Below are 26,629 nucleotides of genomic sequence, written 5' to 3'. Positions count from 1 at the left end.
ATTATCTTAAAAATTATAAAAGAATATTTTTAAAAAGTAAATAATTTATTATATATTAAATATAAAGATTTTAAATTTATAAAAATTATTATTAAATTAATTATAATATAAATATTAATAATAATATTCGCGATTAATATATATTTTATATCTATTATTAAATTTAATTTAAATATAATTATTATATTTTTAAATATTATAATTAATTTAAAATTAAGAGAATTAATATATTATAATTATAATAAAAAAGATTATTATTAAAAAAACTATATAATAATTATTTAAATCGAGATTAATAAAAAGATTTTTAAGAAAATATAATTTTACGCGATAGAAATAGATAAAGAATTTAAAATTAATAATATCGATATTATAAGTAATAATAATTTTTTTTTAGATTTAAAAAATAAATAATCTCTTTTAAAATTATAATAAGAGATATTTATAAAATATATTTAATAGATACTCTTAATAACGTTTTAATATATTATTCTTTTTATATATAAATTACGCTATCTTTATAAAATATAAATTATTTATTTTAAAACTCTTTAATAAATAATAAATATATTAATATTTATATAATTATAAATAAGTTTTTAATCTTAGTAATATATAAAGTCTTATATCTAAAACTACTTTTACTATTATAATCTAAATTATTAAGAAATTATAATAACTAAATTATAAAATAATTAATTATATATTATTTACTTTTAACGATAATAATAAAAAATTATTAAAAAGAAATATATTTAATATTAATTATATTATTAAAATATAATATAATAATTAAAAAATTTTAAATAAATAAATATAAGATAATTCTTAATATATTATAGAATAAGATACTCTTTTTATTTAATTAATATAATTATAATAATAATTAGATATTAATAATAAATAAACTCTCTTTTCTATTAACTTCGAAGCTTTAATTATTTATATTACTTATTTTTTTATCTATTATATTAAAACAATAAAGCTCTTTTTTATCTACTTATAATAATAAGACTAATTTAAATATCTTTTTATTAAATAAGAATAAGAATAGTAAGAAGTTTAAGTTTATTAATATTATTAAGATTAATATAGCGATCTACTATTAACTAACTCGTAATAAAAAAAAAAAAAACTATTTATATTAATAATAAATAAGATTTATAATAACTCGTTAATATTATATATATTTTCTATTATCTAGATATCTCGCGATTCTTATATATTAATTAATAAATTCTATCTTTATAACTTAGAAAAGAAATATAAAAAGTATTATAATTTTAATTACTCTATTTAGATTAATAATATTAATAAGATTAATTTTAAAAAGATAAAATATAAACTATTTATAAAGTATTATAATTACCTCGATATTTTTAATAGAATTAAAATAAATATACTTTCTCTATATTATCTTTATAACTATAAATTAAAATTTAATAATAATTTTAATAAAATGAAATTTTTAAAAAGTAGAATTTATTTAATATTAGAATATAAATTAAAATAAATAAAGAAGTATTTAGATGAATATCTAAAGAAGAAATTTATAATATCAAGCTATATATTATTTATTTTATCTATTTTATTCGCGAAAAAGTCGAATAAAGAATTATATTTTTATATAAACTATTAAAAGTTAAATATTATTATTAAAAGAAATTAATATTTAATTTTATTAATAGATAAGATTTTAATAAAAATTTAAAAATATAAATATCTTATTTAATTAGATATTATAATTATATTTAATAAACTATATATATATCTCGATAGCGAGAATTTTATTACTTTTATTATCTCTTTTAAAGTATATAAATATTAAATTCTTCTCTTCGATTTAATTAACGATTTAATTATATATTAATAATATATAAATAATATTCTATTTAAGTATCTAAACGACTTTTATTAAATTTATTTTAATAATATATTTATTTATAATAAGATAAAAAAGAAATATATCTAATACGTTAGATAAATTCTTTAGAAATTAAAGAATATCGATCTTTAGATAAATATTTTTAAGTGCGAATTCTATATCTAGAAAATTAAATTTTTAGATTTATTAATATCTATAAATAGATTATAAATAAATCTTATTAAAATCTAAATTATTATCGAGTAAATTATATTTATTAATCTTAAAAAGATATAAATCTTTTTAAAATTTTTATAATTTTTATTAATAATTTATTAGAGATTTCTCTAAAATAGTTAAATCTATAATAAAATTTATTATAAAAAAAATTATATTTAATTAATCTCTAATATATTAAAAGATCTTCTATTTTCTAAAAGTCGTTATTATTAAAGTCTTAACTTTATATTATTTTAATAGAATAAAGAATATTATTCTAAAGATTAACTCTTTTAACTATATTAACGAAGATATTCTTTTCTAATATAATAATAAGAAAATTCTTTACTCGATAATCTTTTATAATAAAAATCTTACTTTAATTAAGTATAATTATTAGATTTATAATAAGAAGTTACTAGCTATTATTCGCTATCTTAAATATTAATATCTTTATTAAGATCTTTATAGATTATAAGAGCTTAATATACTTTATTAAAAAAAGAGATCTTAGTTATTACTAGGCTCGCTATTTAAATATATTATTCGAATTTAATATAAAGATTATTTATTAATCTAGATTTTAGAATATAAAAATAGATATATTTATATAAATAGTTAAATATAAATTAATTAATTTTAAAAATAAATAATTATATTAATAGTATTAAATAATTCTTATTTTTAATTAATTAGAGTTAAATAGCGAAAATATCGATATATATATAATTAATAATTTAATCTATTATAAGATAGTAGAGATTAATAAAAAGAATAACTATTATATAAAAATTCGTAATATTATCGCTAAAAATAAAAATAAGTTTTAAGAAATTACTCTTAATAAGTACTTTATATAAGATAAGATATTTTATTATAAAAATCGTTTATAGATATTTAATAATATATATATTAATATTATTTAAGAGATATATAATTAATTATTCTACGATTATTCTAAGATAATATATATTTATAAATTATTTAAAAGAAAGTATTATTAATAAGAAATAAAGGCGATAGTAATTATCTATATTTAAAATTATTATATTTATTAAAGAACTAAAATACCTCGCGATTAAGAATATAATTTATTTTAGTTTTTATTAATCTTATAGAAATAATAATAAGATATATTAATTAACTTCGTTATAGATTTATTTATATTCGATAATTATAACGCTATTTAAATAGCGATTAATTAGTTTATTAAGAAATATTACTATATAATCTATTTTAATATTAATAAAGATATTATTACTAAAAAGATAATTAATTTATTATTTAAAAAAAAAATTCGTTTATATAATTTATTAATTTTAATAATATTAAATCGAGGCTCTTAATTTATAGCTATTATATAAAAAGCTTTTTATAAATAATTAGATATTATAGTTAAACTATTAATAATCTTTTATCTTAAAATCGATAAATAGATTAAATAAGTAAATTAGAATATAAAGTATTATTTTTAAATATATTATAACTATATATAAAATAACTAGATAAGATAATTATTTATTATTAAATTTATTAATAATAATACTATTTTAATAATTATTAATATTTTATCTTTTCTTATAAATAAGAGATTTTATTCTTAAATAAATTTTAATTCGAATATTATTAATTATAAGATTATTTATAAGCATTTTAATATTACTTAAATAGAGAATATTATAAATTATATAAAATAGATTTTTAAGTATATTAAAAGTAATATAGATTATATTTAGAAGATTATAGTTATATAAATTAATAAATATTAATAAAAGATTATCTTTTAAATAGGCGATAAGATTTTCTTAAATAATAAAAATATTACTTTTAATCGTTCTCTTTATATATTAAATTATAAAAAACTTAATCTATTTAAAATTATAGATCTTATAAAAATTTTATATTATCTAAAACTTTTATTAAGTATAAGAATCTATAACGTCTTTTATCTTAATCTATTAAATCTTATTATAAATAATCTCTTATTAGAATAAATAAATTTATCGCTAAAGTATATAATTATTAATAATTAAATTAAATAAATTATTAAAGAAATACTTATATTTAAATTAATTAATAATTATTTTAAGTATAAAGTTAAGTGAAAAGATCTTAATAATAATCTTATTTAATATAATATAAATAATAATAAATTCGAAAATTGCTAAGATCTAGTAAACGACTTTTATAAATAATATCTCGAAAAATCTTATCTATAAGAGTTAACTTATAAAATATTAAAACTATTCTAAATATCTCGTTTTTAATTAAATTAAAATTATTCGATATCTTCGTAATAATCTTATTTTTTTAGAAGCTGAGAATCGATTTCTTAAATCTATATCGATTACAAATTATATTATATAAGGCCTTTTATATAGAATTCCCTTATTAATAAATATCTAAGTATCTTTTAAAGCTATAATATATTATCTATAAATCTTATTATCGTTATTAATAATCTTTATTAATATTAATTATATAATATCTTATAAAGAAACTTACTTAATATTAGATTAGAGTTTTTAGCGCTTATAACTTAATTTAATTTAAGAGCTCTCGACTAATTATATTATATTATTTTATTAATATTCTATTCGCTTAAATATAGATTCGAAAATTATTACTATTTACCTCTACGTTAATAGATATTATTTTTATTATATTATATCGATTTTCTTCTAGCTAAGCTCTTTATATATATTTATATCTTAATTAGTAATATCGTTATAGCGTAAATATAACAAGCTATTATTATCTCTAATATCTCTTATAAAGAAAGATATAATACTATAAATCCCGAATACGATTATTTCTTTACTACTTTTACTATTTTTCAGACGTTAAGCGTATATATATATCTATTTTTCTATCTTTCTACTTATTAATTATAGAATATAATTTTATAAAGAAGAGAGATAGTATTATAAGTATACTTTATATTCTTAATATATTACTTAACTCTCTTACTTATTTAAACCTAGCGTGTCTTAGTAGAGATATTTATCTATTACTTAATATCTTTCTTCTATCTATATAGTTTAATATCTTAGTTATCTTATTTAATATATCTATATTAATATTATATCTATATCGATTCTAATACTTATTATAAGCGTATTCTTAATATATCTCTTAGCTCTATAGCTAGCGAGCCTTAACGAAGATATTCTCTACTATATTATATCTTCTTTTTATTTATATAATTCGATATCTTAGTTATTTTATTTAATATATCTATATTAATATTATATCTATATTAATTCTAATAGTATTATTAATATAAAGATACGATTAAGCTAATTTTATTATACTTTTTATATTATTAGATTATTAGAAAATAATAGATAACTTAATTATAACTTAACGAGTAAAGGTTTATAAATTAAATTTATAATTATTTTTTTAATTAGAGCTATCGAGTAAGTAGATAAGCGATCTTTAATAAGCGAACTTTAATAAGCGATATTTAAATTCCTTACACCTTAATAATTAGGAGATTTCAGATTAGAAGTTTTTAAGATATATATATACTATCTTAACTATCTTACGCTAAGAATTTACTTTCAAGTCTTTAGATTATAATTTTCGAGATTTTAATATTTCTTAGAATAACGATATATCTTAGTCTATTAAGATATATTAATATATATATTAAAACTTTTAATTTCTTATAAATAAATAAATAATAATAATTAGAAAAAAATATATATATAAGAGTTATAAAGAATTATATAAGAAATAGATTTTATATATAAAAACTTTTAATTTAATAAATACGTATAAAGTTATTATATATATTCGTAGATTTCGTTATTAGCGTAATTCGATTTTAGTATATCTAGACTAAATTATTAATATAAGTCTTCGAGTATATCTAAGCGTACTAAAAGCTGAATTAGCTGTCTAAGCGTGCTTACGCTAAATATTAAATAATATTAATAGTAATCTAGAGATTTAAAAGTATCTTCTTAGCGTAAGATAGTTAAGATAGTATATATAGAACTTAAAAACTCCTAGTCTGAAAGTCTCTATTATAGAACTAAATTTAATAGTTCTTTTTTTATCTAAAAGCCTATATTTTATTCTATAATTTTAAAAGAAAATCTCAAAAATTTAATAGTAAATAAAAAAGTTATTTTAAAATTAAATAATGTATATCTAATTAGAGCTATTTTATTAGGATTAATATAGGTATAATATTAGTATAAGTAAGGTAGATAGGATTATAAGGCTATCGAACTATGTAGGTGAGAAGGAGGTATAATATGATAGGGGATGTCTCCGCCAAGGCCCGCTAGTCATAGGGCTGAGTGGTGTGTCAAGGGTACGCTCGTAACATATCCGACTGTCGAGCGAACTTTGATAAGCGATATTTGAATTCCTTGCGCTTTAATAATTATAAGACTAAATTTAGAAATTCTTTTTCATCTAAAAGTCTATATTTCGTTTTATAATTTAAAAAAAAAAATCTTAAAAATTTAATAGAAGATTAAAAAGTTATTCTATATATTAATAACGTATATCTATTTTTTTAATAAGAGAGCTCGAAAGGGCTAGCGAGCTAACTTAGATAGTCTAGTTAAAAGACGTAATAACCTCGAATTTATAATTAACTATATATATAAATTTAAGATTTTTAAGCTTAGCTCTATCTTATTCTTTTATATATATTAATATATAATATAAAAGATATTTATTATATTATATATTTATAAAGTAGATATATATTATATTAAGTTACTTTAATATTATCTTATTAAATAATCTTAATATATCTTAATATAGATTTTTCTTAAAGATTTATTTATAGTCTATTAATAAAACTTAAATTTTCTAATTTATATCTTCTTAAATCTTCTTACTCTTATTAGATTTAAGATATTTAATTTACGCGTTAATATATTATATTTATATTATTCTCTCTAAATTATTAATTTTATTATTTAAGTTTATTTAATATTTAATAACTTATTTTAAATTTAACTTATTCTCTATTAAAATTAAAATTAATTATTTAAAAATATTTTATATTAAAAAAATAAAAATAAACTAATTTATTATTAAATAGATTTAAGATTATTTTATTATATCTTTTTTAAATAGCTTAAATTAGTAATAAATATAATAAATTAAAGTTTTTAATTTTTATTATAAATACTTTATATATTATAGCTATTTAGAATAAAATATTTTAATTATTATAATATAAGTAAGATTATAAATATAAAGTTAAAGAAAGCTATTATAAGATAATAAGGCCTCTTTTAATAAAACTACGTAATAGCTATATAATTACGAGATTTAGATATATAATTAATAGTATAAATAGATTAATTATTAGATAAATTAATAACTAAAAAAAGAAGAGGAGAAAAAGAGAATTTATAAGTATTTAAGACTTTATTAAGTATATTAGATATTTATTTTAATTATATAGCTTATAATCTAATAAGCGATATAAGCGAGTCTATTAATTCGCTTTAAGTACTTCTACTCTTATAACTATATTCTTTCTTAAAAGATTTAATCTCTAAATCTTATTATTATTATATCTTATAATTAAATACTTATAAACTTATTAATTTCTTATATATTATTTATTACTAGTTTAAATATAATCTAAATTAATATATATTATAATAGCGTATTTAAACTTCTTATCTAAGATCTCTTTAGATCTATTAATATATTTATATACTAAATCGCGATAATATTATTATATATATTATTATCTTAATTAATAAAATATAAGCGTATTACTATCTTATTGCGATATACTATTATTATTATTATTATTACTTTAATAATTATAATAATTCTATTATTATAATTATAAAAGTCGCGCTAATAAGTATAAAAGTCTTACTTTTAATTTAACTTTTATTCTTTTTAATAATAATATTAATATTAACGCTATTATAAGTAAATATCTAATTCTTCTTTATATCTACTATCTTATCTTTATTTATTTCTATTATAATATTATAATAGTAAGTTATATATTATTATAATAGTATAATATATATATTAATTAAGATAATAATTAAATAAAATTAAAGTTATTTAAATTAACTTTATATATAATAAATATCTTAAAAAATACTTTATAATATTTTTTAAATAGTATAAAAAGTATATTAATATATTAATAATAATATTAAATCTTCGCTCTTATAATTCTACGAGTTATTAAATACTTATAATTATTATTATTTTTATACCCTTCGCTATAATTAATAAATATTTATATTTATTTTAAAGATATACTTAACTAAGAGGGCTTAATAGCTTCTCTTATTACTATTTTTATTTTTATTTATAAATAAAAAAGATATTAAATAATTAAGAGATTACGCTAATATATATTAATTTCCTTTTACTATTATTATATATATACTCTTATATATAATTCTTATATAATTTATATTATATTTTCTATTAACTCGCGCTAATATAAATATAAATAATATTTTTATAAGAGTTATATATATATTATAAATCTAACTCTTTACTACTAGATAGATATTCTTATTATAATTTATATTAATAAGAATATTTATATTATTCTTTAAATATAAAATAATATAAATTTTAATTAATATATATTAGAATATATAGTTAATATATATAGCGATTTATTATATTAAGAAACTTCGATATAATATTATTATCTTCGCTTCTTCTTTAATTACTTCTTTCGCTATCTCTTATATTAAATCTTTTTATTATCTAATAAATCTTCTAAATAAAAAATTACTTTTTAATATAAAAGAATAAATAGATTAATATTAAATAGTAATAATTATATATATAATTTTAATAACTACTTTTCTTATAATACGCGACACTTTAACGCTTTAGAATATATCTATAAATATCTTAGCTATTTTCGCTAAACTTTTTAATTATAATTTATTTACTTTATAAGATTTCTTTACTATTATTATTTTCTTAATCTATCTTACTTCTTAATTTCTTTTAATAATTATATTTTTAATTTTATCTTAAATACTAATTTATATAACTTCTTTATTTACTTAAAGTTTTTAATTATATTTTTAATATTTTCGAGATACTCTATTAATTTTTATAAAGCTTTATAAAATAAGAAGTCTTTTTAATTAATAAGATATTTAATTTTATTCTTATAAACTCTTTTATCTAATATCTTATTAATCTTCTACTCTTTTTTTTTATTAATTAAAATTATTTATAACTTTAAATTATTATTATATAAATATTATAGTTCTAATAATAATATATAAAATATAAAATAATTTTTTTTATATCTAATAGAAAGATCTAGCTTATAAATCTATATATTTATTTTCTCTAATACTTTAAAAGATTTAAGCTATTTATAATTAAGTTTCTTCTTTAATTATAAAATATATATATTTAAATTTTATAATAATATTTTATTCTCTTTTTTAAAGATTATAATCTTATAATTACTATTATAATACTTTATTTATTACTTTAATACTTACTCTTATAATTCTTTTAAATATAATCTTATTTCTTATAATTATTCTACTCGCTCTATAATAAGTAATACTTTTCTTCTTAAGATTTTAATCTTAAAAGTATTTTCTAAATCTATTATATATCTTATTAATAGCTCTTATAAAATCTTATTAATACTTATATATATATTATTATTATATATAAATATAATTATTAATAAGATTTTAGATTAATTATTTTATTTATAATTATAATATACTTATAAATAATATTTAAGAACTTAATTTTATTTTTTAATTTAATTATTAGTTTAAGAATAAAATATAGTATTAAGTCTACGCTTTATATCTAAATATTAATATAATATTATTTAGAACTTATTTATAAATAGAAAGTTTTAATTTAAAATTAAGTTATATATTATATTATATAATAATATAAATTCTTATTATAAGATATTAATAAGATTATTAATCTTTAAATTCTTTATAATTATAATATATATTATATATTTAATTAGCTTATTTATTAAGATTAAAATAATATTATAAATTTTATTAATATATAAATCTCTTATAGATAATAAGTCTATAATAAAATTTATTATTATAATATAAAATAAATTTATATTATCTAATAAAATTAATATTAACTCGCTATATAACTTATAATAATAAATTTATACTTTTTAATAATCGAGATAAGTATAAATATATTCTATTATATCGCTTATTATATCTATTTAATAATATTTATATTTAATATTTTTCTTAATACGCTTATAAATAAAATATTTAATATTAAAATTATTATAATTTATATAAAGAATCTCTTTCTTTATAATAGAATTATTAGAAATATAAATTATAAGATTATAATATAGTAATTTATTCTTATTAACTTCTTATTTCGAAAGCTTATTTTATTTAATAGCGTATTTTTAGCGTTACTTCTTATTTATAATAAAAATATTTTTATATTATAATTTAAGTAATTATATTATTATTAATTCTTATAATTTTAAATAAAATCTCTTTAACTCTAAAATTTAATAAATTAGAAGTTAAAATAATATCGTAGTATTTAAAATATATATTTATCTATTAGATATTCTCTTATTTAAATTAATAACTTAAATATTTATAATAATAATATTATCTAATTATTTTATTAACGCTATAAATTTAATTATAATAAATATATTTTTATATTTTTATAGATTAAATTAATATTTTTAATTATAAAGCTTATTTCGTAAGATAGAGAGAAAATTATTATTATTATTCTCGCTATTATTTAATTTAATAATATTAAATCTTTTTAATAATATATTTATAGAATTAAATTTTTTTTTATAATATTTAATTATAAAGTTAAATATAGCTAATTTCTTAATTTAATAAATCTACTTTATATTAAACTCTTTTATTATTATAAAATAATATAAATTATTATAATTTAAGATTATATAAATAGAATACTTATTATCTTATAAGTAATATTTTTAATTCTTAAAGTTTAATATAATTATATAAAGCTTTTTATTATATATATCTTAGCGAGACTTAATATCTTTAAATTTATAGCTAAAAAAAGTAATAGAGTATTATTATTTATTCTCGCTTAGTTAATTAAATATATTATCTATATCTATATTAGAAATATTAGTTTTTATAATAAGTAATATTTTTTAATTATAATATTTTAATATAAATACGATAATAAATACTCGCTTAAGTATCTTAAAAGTCTTATATACTTTCTTATTAAATACGAAGAATAATCTAATTTTATCTTTCTTTACTTTTTAAATTAGATTTATTAAAAATATAGCTATCTATAAAAAGTCTTATATAAATTATTAATAAAAATCTATAAATTTTAGAAAGATTAAGATATCTTTAATAGACTCTAATTTTAATTATTTAATAATAATCTTAATACGCGATAACTCTATTTAAATATCGCGCTAATTTATTAAGAATCTTAGAAAAATAATCTTATTATAATTAAAAGTATATTTTAATAATTTTATATAAAGTCGATATTTTAATAATACGCGTAGTATTTTATATATATACTTTTAATATAACTCTTTTATTTTAAAATAGATTAATATATTATCTAAGTATATTATATAAAAAATATTAATATATAATTTAAATACTTTATTTATATAAGTTTAAAAGATTATAAAGATATTTATAAGATTAAAAGATATTATTTAATACTTAAATTAGTCGTAGTAAATTAAAAAAGTAATTTTCTACTTATCTCTCTTTTATATTTATATTTTATAATATATATTACGAATATTAATCTTAATAAAGTATTTTATATATATAAATCTCTTTAATATCTCTAAAAGTAGTAATAATAAATAATTATTTTTAATAATTATCTTATTAAGCTTTTAATAATTAATATAAAATTATAATAAGTTATTTAATTTTTTAATAAATAATATTAATAAGCTAATCTAACTAGTTAAAAGTTAAATCTATTTTCTCTTAAATATAATATTTAAATAATCTCTAATTACTATAAGTTTATTATATAATATATTATAAATTAAATCGCTTTTAAGTAGTTTTTTAGATAGTAGATTAATAAGATACTCGACTTAATTATATATATTAAGACTATTAAATAACTCTTCTAAAAAGACTTCTAATAGATTTTTAAATTATTTAAATATATTAAAGTTATCTAGCTATATAATATTATATTATATAACTTTATTATAATTATTTTTATTACTTTTAAATAAAATCTAATATAAGAGTATAATAAACGTTTATTTTAAATTATATATAATCGCTATATTAATTAATAACGTAAATTACTTTATATTTACTATCGCGATATCTACTTACTTCTTATTATTTATAAAAAAATAACGATAGATCTAGAATTACTTATACTAATAAATATTTAAATCGATATTATAAATCTAAGAGAAATTACTAGTCGGAAAGATATGATATATCTTATAGAATATTTCATATTAAGTAATATTATATTATATTCGAATATAATATAAGTAAAGTCGAATATTATTTCATTTTTCTAGTATAAATTCGAGATCTTAGCGAGATATTCTACGATATAATATATTTATAATATTATATTATAAAATAGTATATATATAAAATATTTCGATTAGAATTTCTATATTTATAGAATAATTCGATTAAGATATATAGAATATATTTATTCTTCTTTATTAAGAGAGAGAGAATATAAAGAGTAATTTAATATAGCTATTTATCTTCTTATTAATAGTAATAATTAAAATAATAATTAGAATTATAAATATCTCTATTCTTCTTCTTAAAATTATAATATAAAAGAATATTCTAAATTTTAAATCTTTAAATATTATAAGAATAAAATTCTATAATTATCTTTATTTATATATTTATTTTAACGCGTTAGATAAGCTTAATAAACTTTATATTTATTCTTCTCTTAAATTCTTTACTACTCTTCTATTCTACTCTATTATAATTCTTTTAAATTCTCTAAATCTACCTTTATCTAATTAAACTTATTAACTATTTATAAATAAATTCGCTTTTTAAATTATTTTAAATCTCTTTTTTAAGATTAAATTTATTATTATTAATTCTCTCTAACTATAAATTTATTAATTATCTTTTTATATATTATAGAGTATTAGTAATATATTTTAATAAATTTATAAATATTAAATTTATCGAAGTATTTTTTATAAGCTCGTTATCTTCGCTAATATAATTATTATAAATATTAAATAAATTTTTTTATAAAGTATTATTAGCTCTTTTAGTCTAATTCGATATATTAAAATCTTCTTTAAAATTAAGTTTAGCTTATTTAAATTTATTTTCTTAATACTTTATATAAAGAATTATTATTAAAATATAGAATATTATTAATAAATAATACTTCTAAGTATTATAATATCTTTTAATTATTAAGAAATATCGCTTATATATAATAATTTTCGTAAGAAAATAAAGAATATTATAAGTTATTTAAGTAATTATAACGTATTTAAATTCTAATTTCTTTTATTATTTTAAAATTAAAAGATTTATTAAATTATTAAAAGAAGCTTTATAAAGATTAAAAGTAAGATTATAATTAGAATAATAATTAGAAGATTTATTATTTCTTCTATACTATTAAAACTAATTATATCTATTCTTATTATCTAAATTCTTAATCTTAGATTTTATTACTTAATTAAACGTATTTTTATTTAATTAATTTATTCGCTTAGCTTTTTATAATTAACTATTTATATTAATATTTTAATAATTTTAGAATATTCTTTTAAATACTTTTTAATAAATCTTTATCTATAATTACTTCTAAATATTAATCTTTTAATTTAATTTTTTTAACTTTATATTATTATAATTTAAATATAAAAGTATAATTTATTTATATAAATAGTTTAAATCTAATTAAATTCGATTATAATAAATAATTAATTTCTCATGAGTCGTCTTAAAAGTTTTAAAAAGTTTTTTTTTTTTAAAAATTCTCTTTCTTTTTAATTTTCTAAGCTTTTTATCTATATAATTAAATAGATAATTATAAATATTAAAGATATAATAAATTATAATCTTCTTTTCTCTATTTATTAATTTTATAAATTTATAAAAAAATCTAATAAGCTAAATTAAATATTAAATCTATTAGAAATTAATTAAAAATTATTTAGATATCTAGATTATAATTTCTATTTATAATTATTTTTTATTACTTAATCTTAAATAAATAATTAATTTATTTTTTAAAAAGTATATAATATTAATATAAAGAAGTAGAGTGCGAATTAATATCTAATAAGTTAAATTTTAACGAGTCTTAATATTCTAAAAGAGCTTAAGAGAATATCTTTAATAATATTATTTCTTTTTAGAAGATTAATATTTATCTAATATTAAAACGTTTTTATCTTAAAATTATTTAATTTATAATATAAAAAAGATTTCTTTATATTAGCCGCTAATATTAATATATATAGCGATTTTTCGAATTTTAATATAATTAATAATATAATAATTAGAATAATAATAAGAAATATTATATTTTTATTAGAATTATTAATAGATTAATTATATTTATTTAAATTTAATTCTTATCTTCTTTATTATCTTAATTTCTCTAAAAAATTTTATTTATTAAAATAACTCTAATATTATCTAGAAATTCTTTTAAGATTAATTAAATAATATACGCTATATAAAAAATATATTATAAATAATTTAAAAATTTAAATTTTTAATATTAAGCGAGTTATCTATATTTGCAAATCTGAAAAGTTTCTATAAAATTTGAAATTGCTAATCGCGCGTTTATCGCGGAAATTACAAAATCTGTCGAATTAGTAAATCTAATTAGAATCTACTATTAGAAACTTAATAGTATATATAATAACTCTATATTATAGTATAAAGAGAATACTATCTATATAGAATTATTATAAATATAGATTTTATAGTAAGATAGAAAGGCCGAAAGGCCTTAATACGCTAAGTCTAATTGGGTTATAATATAAATAAGGTTATAAGATCGTAAGATTATTAAAATCGTAATATTACCCCTCTTTTTAATTCGAAGCTTCGGCGATAACTACTATATAGTAAACACCGATCTTATAAAAAGTATATCTAGATATATACGAAGTAATATTCTTAGATATATTAACTCAGTATTTTATTACGATATCGAAGTCTTCTTATAAGTCGATATAGTTATTATAGATTAATAATACTAATAAAGAAGATTATTTTAAAAATCTTTTAAATAATAAATAAGGATTAACGATCTCGGGATAATAATAGTAAAAGTCTACTATTAGATTTAGATATTCTACTATATTCATAAATAATTACTAGAATAGATTTTCCTCGATCTCAGAGCCTCTATACCTAATTTTATATATCAGATATTCTCTTTTACTAGTTAAGAAATTATTCTTTTATTTATCTAGCTTAAATTAAACTATTTCTTTAATATCGTAGATTTTATCTTTTTTATTAATATTAATAAATAGTAGTAGAGACTTAATCTATTCTAATAGTAAGTTATTATTATCGAGATATAATAGCTATAGATAGAAGATAAAGTGAATATTATTTATAGAAATTAAGAGTTTTAACTTATAAGCGAAATTATTTAAAGCTTTAATAATTTTAAATAATTCGAAATTCTTATAATCTAATAATTTATTAGAGTATATAATTTTAATATTTCTTTTATTAAGTATAATTATATTTTTAACTCTAAATTCTAATATTAAGAGCTAATAATAATTAGTTTACTTTTTTTATAAAGCTTATAATTATTTAAGTTAACTTCTTAAATAATTTTTTATAATATTTATTTTCTCGATAAATCTATTAGCTAATTTAATATCTCTCTTCGCTCTTTAATTAGCGAATTAATCTTAAAAAATTAAAGATTCTATTCTTAAGCGAAGAATATATTCTTTAATAAAAAGAAATAATAATATATCTAATAAGATATTTTTATTGAAGTTAGCTTCGAACTCTACTATTAATAATAAATTTATTTAATTATCTTAATTATAATTAATATAAACTTTAAAATATTACTTTAAAGTAGTATTAATATTCTCTATTTATTTATTAATTTCGAAATAAAATATAATAGAGAGTTTAAGTTTAATCTTAATTCTTTTATATAGTTTTTTTTAAAAATATATTATAAATTAAGTATCTCGATCGAAGATAATAATAAATAGATATCTTTTTTTCGCTATATAAATTCGATAAAGATCTAAACTACTACCTTTATTTCTAAAGAGTTTAAAAAAATTAATTTCTTCTTCTTATTAAGTCTATTTATAACTATTATAATATATTAATAAAAGTATTTATATCTAAGATAAATAGATAATAATATAATAAAGTTAATAGAAATATCTTATTAGTATTATTCGAGAATAAGAAGAAGTTTAAGTAAACCTTATTTACTCTTTTTATAAGTCTTAGATCTTTTATAAATATAATAGCTCTTAATATAGCGAGTAACGAAATTCGTTATTCTTAGTTAATAGTAAAGTCTACTTATTTTATTATAGATTAATAATCTATTAGCGTAATCTTTAAATAAAGAGTTATAAATATCTCTAATAATTTTAATTCGTAATTTGAGAATATTCGATATATATAATCTATTATTAATATATAATAATTCGTCGTAAAGATAATAATTACTTAATTTTAATTTAAGATTATTCTTAATTATTTTAAATAATAGCTTTCTCTATTTAAATATCTTTAATTAAATAATTTTTTAAATAATATTATTATAATTATAAGTATTTTTTATCTAATATAATAATTTAGAAATATTAATAATAGAGATTTCTCTTAATTTTTCTAAAAACTTCTCTTAAGAAGTCTCTATCGAGACTTTTAATAATAATTCTTTATTAGATTTCTTATTATTAATATTATTCTATTTACTAAGTTTATATAGTATTATAGCTAGAGAGATAATATTTTCTCTTATATTATCTAGAAGTATAATAATAAGATATATAATATTCTTAATATCTTTATTAAAATTATTATTTTTAAGAATTATACGATATTAATAATAAGTATAATCGTTATTCTTATTTTTAGATAGATCTTCTATTTATCAAATAAGACTATTAGATTTAATACTTTATTTCTCTAAATAATAAATAATATAAAAGTTAAATTTGAAGAGAAACTTTATTTATCTTATTTATTGAAAGTTAAGTTATTTAAAAAATATAAAATACTATAAATTCTTATAATCTAAAATAACTTTAATAGAGTTCTCGATAGAGATACTAGTTAGCTTAAGATATTATTTCTTAAAAGTCTATATTATAATTATAAGTTTCTTATTATAAATATTATAATTATATTTTATAAAAGATATCTTCTTAAAGAGAAATATTATAGATCTAAATATTTTATTTTTATCTTCTTATAATAAAATAGTAATAATTATAAAATTAGACGCGTTCGTTTCTAATTAAGTCTTTTTATTTAAATTAAAATAAATAAATATAGAAATAGTAGTAAAAGCTTTCTTAAGTATTTCGAAAGCGAGTTATTTAGAATACTTTTAGGCCTATAAATAAATAAAGTCTTTCTTCTATTAAATATAAATAAGATTTATTAGAAATACGACGATTTTAGAGTACTTTATAATAAACTTTTAATAGAAATTAGCGAATTCTAGAAATATTTATATATCTTTAATATATCTAAATTTCTTTTATTAAGTAATAATCTTAATTTTCTTTATATTTATTTCTACTTCTTTTATAATAATAATTAATTCTAGATATTTAACTCTAATAATATAAAAGTTATATTTATTAATATTAAGATAAAGATTAACTTATTAAAATTTCTTTAATACTTTTTCTATATATTAAATATACTTATCTTTAATATTATTATAAATAAAAATATTGTCTAAATAAATAATATAGAATATATTTAGATATTCGCGTAAGATATTATTAATAAATATCTAGAAAGTAGTAAAGGCATTATATAATTTAAAAGATATTATTATATATTTAAATAAATTATATTAAGTAAAAAATATAATTTTTTTTTTTATAACTCTTTTTTACTCTAATTTCGTTAAAAGCGATTATAATATCGAATTTATTATATATTCTTATCGTATATAATTTAATAAGAGTCTTTTTAATTAATAGAAGAGCGTTTTAATTAAGAATAGTAAGTATATTAAAAGCTCTATAATTTATATATAGCTTAAATCCTCTATTAAATTTCTTTATAATTAGAATAAGTGCTATATAAAGAGAAGTACTCGATCTAATATAGTCTTTTTCTAATATCTTATTAATATATTTCTTTATAACTAATATCTAATCTCTAAAGAGCTTATAAGCCCTTTTCGATAGTAAGATAACTTCTTTCTTAAGATGTATTTCGTAATTAATAAAGCGATAAGAGAAAAGTTTATTAATTTTAATAAGATTTTAAATATCTAACTATTCGTAATATATTATAAAAACTTATTTCTATAACTATTCTATAATTAGTAGTTTCTTTCTTAATTTATAAAAGAATTTTTTATAATCTTTCGTTATAATAGCGATAACGTTAATAATAAACTTTACTTTCTTATTAATAAAATTAAAAAGTTATTTAAAGTTTTAAAACTATATAATAATAACTTAATTCTCTAATTTCTTAATTATCTTAATAAAGATATAGGCGGAGATCTCTACTATATTCTTTTCTTTAAATATAATCTTTACTATATAATTTAAATTCTTTCTTAAAAACTTATTATTACTCTAAATAATAATAGATTTACTATATAATAAATAGTTAAATATATAATAATCTAAATTAAATATAATAATTCTAGATCTAAAAAATATATAAGAATTATATTATTCTAATTATAATATATTTAGAATAATATTAAATTATTCTAATAAGATAATTAAGTATTAAAGTTCTTCTATATAATCTTTTAAAGTAAGTTTTATTAAAATTATATATATAATATTAAAGATAGAGATAGATTTATTATCGATTAATTATAATCTATAGAATTATATTAATATTACTTTAAATAGCTTATTTACTTTAATAAAAGATATATCTATAAAGCTTAATATTAAAGCTTCGATATTCGAGAGATAATTAATCTTAATCTATTTTATTAATATAATAATTTTTCTATAAAAGTCTAATTAATATTTATTCTATAAAGAGACTTTAATAATAATAATATACGCGAATAAAGAGATAAAAGCGAGTATTCTTTCTATTTCTAACTCTTTAATTCTTATATATAAAGCTTTTAAATCTCTAATAGCGACTTAATTAGAGATATTTAATTTTTTAATTCTTATAATAATTTAACGAAAATATTCTTCTTAACGTCGACGGCTTTTAGAATTATATTAACTTATTCTTTTATTAATAAATCTATATTTTTATATAAAATACTATTATCGCTAGAACGATATTTAGTCTTTAGATATTTAAAATATCTATCTTCTTTTTAAATTCTATTTATTAATAATTTAAGATACTTATATTCTTATATATAGAAATTTTCGATAGTAATATTATTATTTCTTTTAGTAAAGAAAGTATTATATTAATTATTCGAGGGAATAGAGTTTTTATAACTATTATTAATTTTATTAATTTCTTTCTTACTCTTTAGATCTAATATATTATTAATAGCTCGTAGATTTATATTTAATACTTATAGAAAAATAATTAATTCTTAAAAAATATTAAAAGACTATCTTAAAATTCGATATTTTAGGTATATAGAGATTAATCGTTTTAAGTTAAATATCTTATAAATATTAGTAAATCTTAAGAGAGTAATAGCTATAGAGAATCGTACGTAGAAATCCTTAAACGATTTCTTCTTATCTATTACTCTTATATTAAATTTAAAATTAAATATCTTAATATTCAATTTAGTAATCTTATTATATATTTCGAATATATTATCTAATTTATCGATTATTTCTTAAATAATTTAATATAAATCTAAGATATCTTCGTTTACTTTTATTTTAATAATATTATATATAATAGACTTATAATAATCTTATATATAATTAATTTTTTTAAATTTAATAGAAAAGATTATAGCGCTTTATCTAAACTTCGCTTTAAGATATTAATGCCAGCTATCTTACTTATTTTAATTATTAATATTATAGAAATTCGAAATATCGAAATATTATTTATTTAATTCTATATTCTCTACGCGATTTATAATAGAGATATAGTATAAATTTCGATAAATGTTATTAATAAGAATACTCGACTAATAAAATATAACCTTTACGTTCTTCTTATCGAAGTTTTCTAAATTAGCTAATATATAAGATTATTACTTTTTTAACTATTACTCTTTATATCTTAAATCTTACTTAAATTTCTTATTTTCTTTAATAAGTTTTATAATATTAATACGATATCTATTATATAAACCTCGAAATTTATTATTAATTTCTTATTTATAAAATAATTAATTATTACTATTACTTAGCTAAGTAATAATTATTAATATTTTTATTTTAACTTAAGCGATATTATAGTTAAATTCTTTATTTTATTATTAAAATATCTTAATATTACGACTAATAGTTTAAAAGCTTTCTATTAATATCTTTAATTTATTATATTAAATATTAAAAGTTTTAATAGCGCTTTTTATAAAATTCTATAAGTTAGAGATAAAGATAAAGATTATAATTAACTCTTCTTCGATAATATTTATAAGTTATACTTCGATATAATTTAAATTAAATTTAATAATATATCTTCTAAAGATAGAATGCTTTTTCTTATATTATATAGATAATTTAGCTCTATTAATATTTAAAATCTTCTTATTAAAGTTCTTAAATTCTTTTAAATAATAATATATTTATAACTTACTTATAATAATTTAACTTTAAGTATTATTTAGATTTAGAATTAAGAGATATATAGTTAATATTAAATTAATAAGAGTATAAAGAAAGTTTAATCTAAGATCTATTTCTTTTAATATATTAAAGATTTTTTTTTTTTTTAGATTCTTATTTAATCTAGCTAGATTAATCTTTATATAAATAAAAGACTTTCTTTTAAATAATCTTTTAAATAGTAAACTTCTTTAGCTATAACTATTAACTTCTTAATAATATACTTTCTTTTTAACTATATATTTAATATAACTAGTAAATAAATTACTATCGCTCTAAAAGAAAGATAAATAATATTATATTAGAGACTTAATAGTATATATAATAACTCTATATTATAGTATAAAGAGAATACTATCTATATAGAATTATTATAAATATAAGCTTTATAGTAAGATAGAAAGATTAAAAGGCCTTAATACGCTAAGTCTAATTGAATTATAATATAAGTAAGATCGTAAGATTATTAAAACTATAACATCTACTTAAATTTCTATCGATTTAGTAAATCTAATTAGAATTCGTCTAAATTCCGCCGGTTTAGTAACTATCTTAATCTTTTCTATTAGTTCTATTAGTTTAGTAGTAATACGTATAAAAAAAGAAAAGTTCTAATAATCGACGTTGCGACGATAAGATTCTACGACGATAAGTATTAACGTCAACTTAAATTTAATTATAGAATTAAATAATTTAATAAAATTAGTCGCGTAGATAATACTCTAATATAGCGTATAATAATACGTATATTAATAATAATATATATTAATATTATATATATATAGAATAGTACTTAGAGTATATTAGAGTGCATTACGTAAAATTTTTAAAGTTATTAAAATTTTTTAAAGTTATTAAACTAATAGAATTAGCGAAAAGAGTTAAGATAGTTATTAAATTAGCGAAAAGAATTAAATATAAGTAAAGTCTGCTAAATAGACTAAATCGTACTTATGATGCGAACCCGGCGGAAATTATACGGAAAGGAACTTTTTAGATTTATAGATATACTATAGAAATAAAAGAATAAATAATTAAATTATTAAAAAGTATATTATTATTATTAGCGTTATTAATTATAAATTTAAATATATAAAATTAAATCTTATATTCTATAAGAATTAGATTAATAATACTTATAAGTTTCTAATTAATATATTTATCTTCGATATATTTAAAATCTATAAGAATCTTATATTATTATTAATTAATATTAATAAAAAAGACTAAGATTATTATAAATAATTAATAATTATAAGATAATTAATAATCTAAAATTAAAGAGACTTTAATATTATTAATTAGTAAATTCTTTAATAATTTTATCTCTAGCTTTATAACTTTTTTTATTAATTAATTCTTTATAATAAATATTAACTTTAATTATATATTAAAATTAAAATAATATAAAAGTTATAATATCTTAAGATTATTAGTAATTATTAATAAAATATTAATATTTATAATTTAGTAACGAAATTATTTCGAAAAGTCTTTATATATAAACTTTTAATCTCTTAATATTATAAAAAAATCTTAATATTATTTTTTCTAGAGTAAATAGTAAATTAGATATTCTATTTATTATTTTATTTATTAATAATTTATATTATCTAATTTAGAAATATATTTAATTTTTATAATTATTAATTAGATTTATTTATTATAAACTACTTAAATTAGATTTCTTAATATATCTCTTAAACTTAATATATACTTTTATACTACTTATTTTATAATCTATAAATAAATAAATTAAAATCTTATTATAGTAATAATAAATAATATATAACTCTCTAAAACTAATAAGCGTATATTCGTTAAATTATATTTATTTCTAAGATTTTCTAATTTGTAAGCTTTAATAAATAGATTAATAATTACTATTAAATTTAAACTAATTCTATATAACTTATATTATCTTTATTTATTACTATATTTATTATTTCTTATTATTAATATTAAAAAGAAAATAAAATTTATTATTATCTTTATATTAAAATATATTTATTAATATTTTATATTAAGTATTATTAATTAAGAAAGTTAAGTTTATATTAAATAAAGATTTAATTAATATTTTAAGATTAAGATATTTAAAGAGAAATTAAAAGAGATATATAAATGAATAAAATATTAGAAATAAAATGAGATTAATATTTAATATATAAATTCTATCTTCTCGCTATAATAGAAACTTATATTACTTTAATAATATATCGCTATATTATTTCTAATATTTTAAATTAAAAATTAACTCTTTCTAATTAATATTATAATTAATAATTATATATTTAAAAGTATATAATAACGCTAATATAGAATTAGTATTTAACTTAATTAATTTAAAACTCTAATTAGTCTAGTTATTAATACTTTTTTATTTAATATAATATATACTTTATTCGCTTTAATATTAATACTTATTTATTATTATATTATTTTAACTATTAGAATTAAGAATTATATTTATTTAATTAATATTCTAATCGCTAATTATATTAATAAAAGTATATATTAATATTTTAAAATTATTAAATTAATTTTATTAAGTATTAATATAGAATTAAAATTTAATTTAAGCGCTTTAATAATTTAATTAGCTAGACTAGTTATTATCTAAATCTTCTATATATAAAAATTAAATCTTTCGCTATATTAAGATTATTTTTAAGTTTTAAAATCTTTCTTATTAATATAACTCTCTCTTATTTAAATAATATTATAATATCTTTTACTTAAGCGTTAAAATATTAAAATATTATATTCTTTACTTTTAATTAAGCGATATTATTTTTAAATTAATATCTTTAATCTTATAAAAATAATAACTAGTTTATTATAGATAAAAATGAAAAAGAAATAATATCTTCTTTTATCTTTATAATAAAAGGAGAGAAAAGAGTAAGTAAATTAATTATAAGCTATAAATAATTTAATATCTAAAGATAATAAATTAATAAAATTATAATATTAGAATAAAGAGCTTTTCTTATAATTAATAAATATAAAATTAAATAAAAATTAATTAAATTAATAAGATTATCTTTAATAAATATATTACGTATATAAAAAATATCGAAATATATAGAATATAAGAGAGAGCGTATATATATAGTTATAGATATTTAAAGTATATTTAAAATATAAAAAGAAGCGCTTATATATAGCTTTATAATATATATTAATAAAAAAAAAGTTAATCTTTTTTTCTAATTAGCTTTCTAATTAATATTTAAACTTAATTTATCTTTAAATAATATTTTATTTTAATAAGATTTTAATTATATAATATTAATTAGCTCGATAATAAATATTTAATATTATTCTTTTCTAATTCACTCTCTTCTTTTTTAAAAATTCTTTTTATTATTATAATATTTATATTATAATACGCTTATTTATTATAATAATATTTATATCTAAAAAAAATAAAATTATTTTCTCTATATTTTATAGTTAAATTAAATTAATAATATTATTTTTATAAAGTAAATATATATTTAATAGCGTTATATCTCTTAATATAATAACTAATTATAATATTAATTATAGTTTATTAATATATAATATTATTATCTATTAAAGTTATTAATTTAATAATTATAAAAGCTTAAAAGATTCTTAATAATTTATTAATTATTAATTTAGATTTATTTAAATTATCGAAGTAAAGTAAAGATAAGACTTTATAAAGATAAAAATTAGAAGATTATACGCGAAATTTAAAAAGTAAAAATATAAATAAGAAAAGTATATAATTATATTAATTATATATATCTAAAATAAGTAGTAAATTAATTATATATACTAATTATATTATTATTAATTAGACTTTAAAGTTTATATATTAAAGAAAATTCGCGAATTATAGAGATTAATAAACTTAATTATTTCTTAAATCGTATTCGCTTAAATAATAAAGAAGATTTTAATTTATATAGCTTTAAATTTAATTAATTTACTTTAAATTTAAATCTCTATATTAAATATATTTTAAAAAATAATAAAAATAAAATTAATAAGTAATTTTAATAATATAATTTATTTTTTAGTAATTATAAATAAAGAAAATTACTAATTAATATTTAGCGGTTTAATTATATATATTTTATATAAAAAGAATTACTTTATAATCGAAAAATATATAGCTTCTTAAATAATTACGATAAGATATAAGTTTATAAATAATAATATAATATTATTAAAGTTTAAATATAGTTTTTATAAAAAGAAAATATATAATAAATAAAAGAAAAATTATTCTAAGTTAAGAATAAGATATTTTAATTATTATTCTATTTATTATACTTAATTAATAATATTTAACTATTATACTTAATCTAATAACTTTATATATTTTATATTTATAAAATAGAACTTCTTAAATTAATTTAAATATAGATATATACTTATAAAAATACTATTACTTTAATAAAAGAGGCTTTTTATTCTAAAATCTATATTAAATTAAAGATTATATCTCTATATCTAATAGCTTTAATTTCTATAATTACTATTAATATCGCGATTAAATTCGTATAATAATAGTATATTTTTCTTATTAGCGAGTATCTTTATATTTAATAGCTTTAATTTCTATAGTTATTACTAGTATCGCGATTAAATTCGTATAGTAATAGTACGCCTTTCTTATTAGCGAGTATATTAATAATTATAAATAGTTAAAATATAATAGAAAATAGTAAATAACTCTTAGTAATATTCGATTTTAAATTTATAATTTCTTTATCTTATCTAGAAGTAAAGATATTTATATCTAGAATTTAAAGTAAGTAAATTCTAATATATAGTTAATAAATATTTAGATATAAATCTTTTAGTACTTCTCGCTAAGCGTTTAATATTTAAAAGAAGAATATTAATTTTTAATTATATTTATATAAATCTTTTAAAAGAAGCTATATATTAATAGAAAGTCTTAACTTATATTAATTATAAATATAAAGATAATTATAATTATAATCTTAAATATAATTAGATATATAAATTATAAGACTTATTATTAGCTAGTAAATAAAAGATTAAATTCTATTAATTATTTTATTTAGTATCTTATTTATTATAAAAATATAGAGTTATCTTTTAAAAGCGAATCTTTAAAGATAATAATTAAATAATATAATATATATATAATATAAAATCTTATAAACTACGCGCTAAAAGAGAAGGTTTGAAATTATAAAATTAATTAAAATTTAATAATAATAAATCTTATATAAAGCTTAAGCTATAACTCGCGTTAATTATATATAATAAAAATAATAATAACTAAAAGAATATACTATCTAATTTCTATTAATATTTTAATATTATTAAAATAGAGATAATATCTATTAAAATAGCGACGATATCTATTAAAGTAGCGATAGTATTTATTAAAATAGCGACGATATCTAATAAACGCTTTATTATAACGCTTTTAAATAGATTATTATTTTATATAATCTAAAATAATATTAGCTTTTTTAAAGAGCTATTAATAATAAATTAAATATATATAAATTAAGCTCTTTACGCGATCTATCTATATATTAACTTAAAGTTATTAATAAATA

Source organism: Letharia lupina (genome assembly GCF_014066315.1).
Source record: "Letharia lupina isolate WasteWater1 chromosome Unknown contig_9, whole genome shotgun sequence".
Classification (NCBI taxonomy): Eukaryota; Fungi; Ascomycota; class Lecanoromycetes; order Lecanorales; family Parmeliaceae; genus Letharia; species Letharia lupina.
This window is presented reverse-complemented; position numbering follows the sequence as displayed.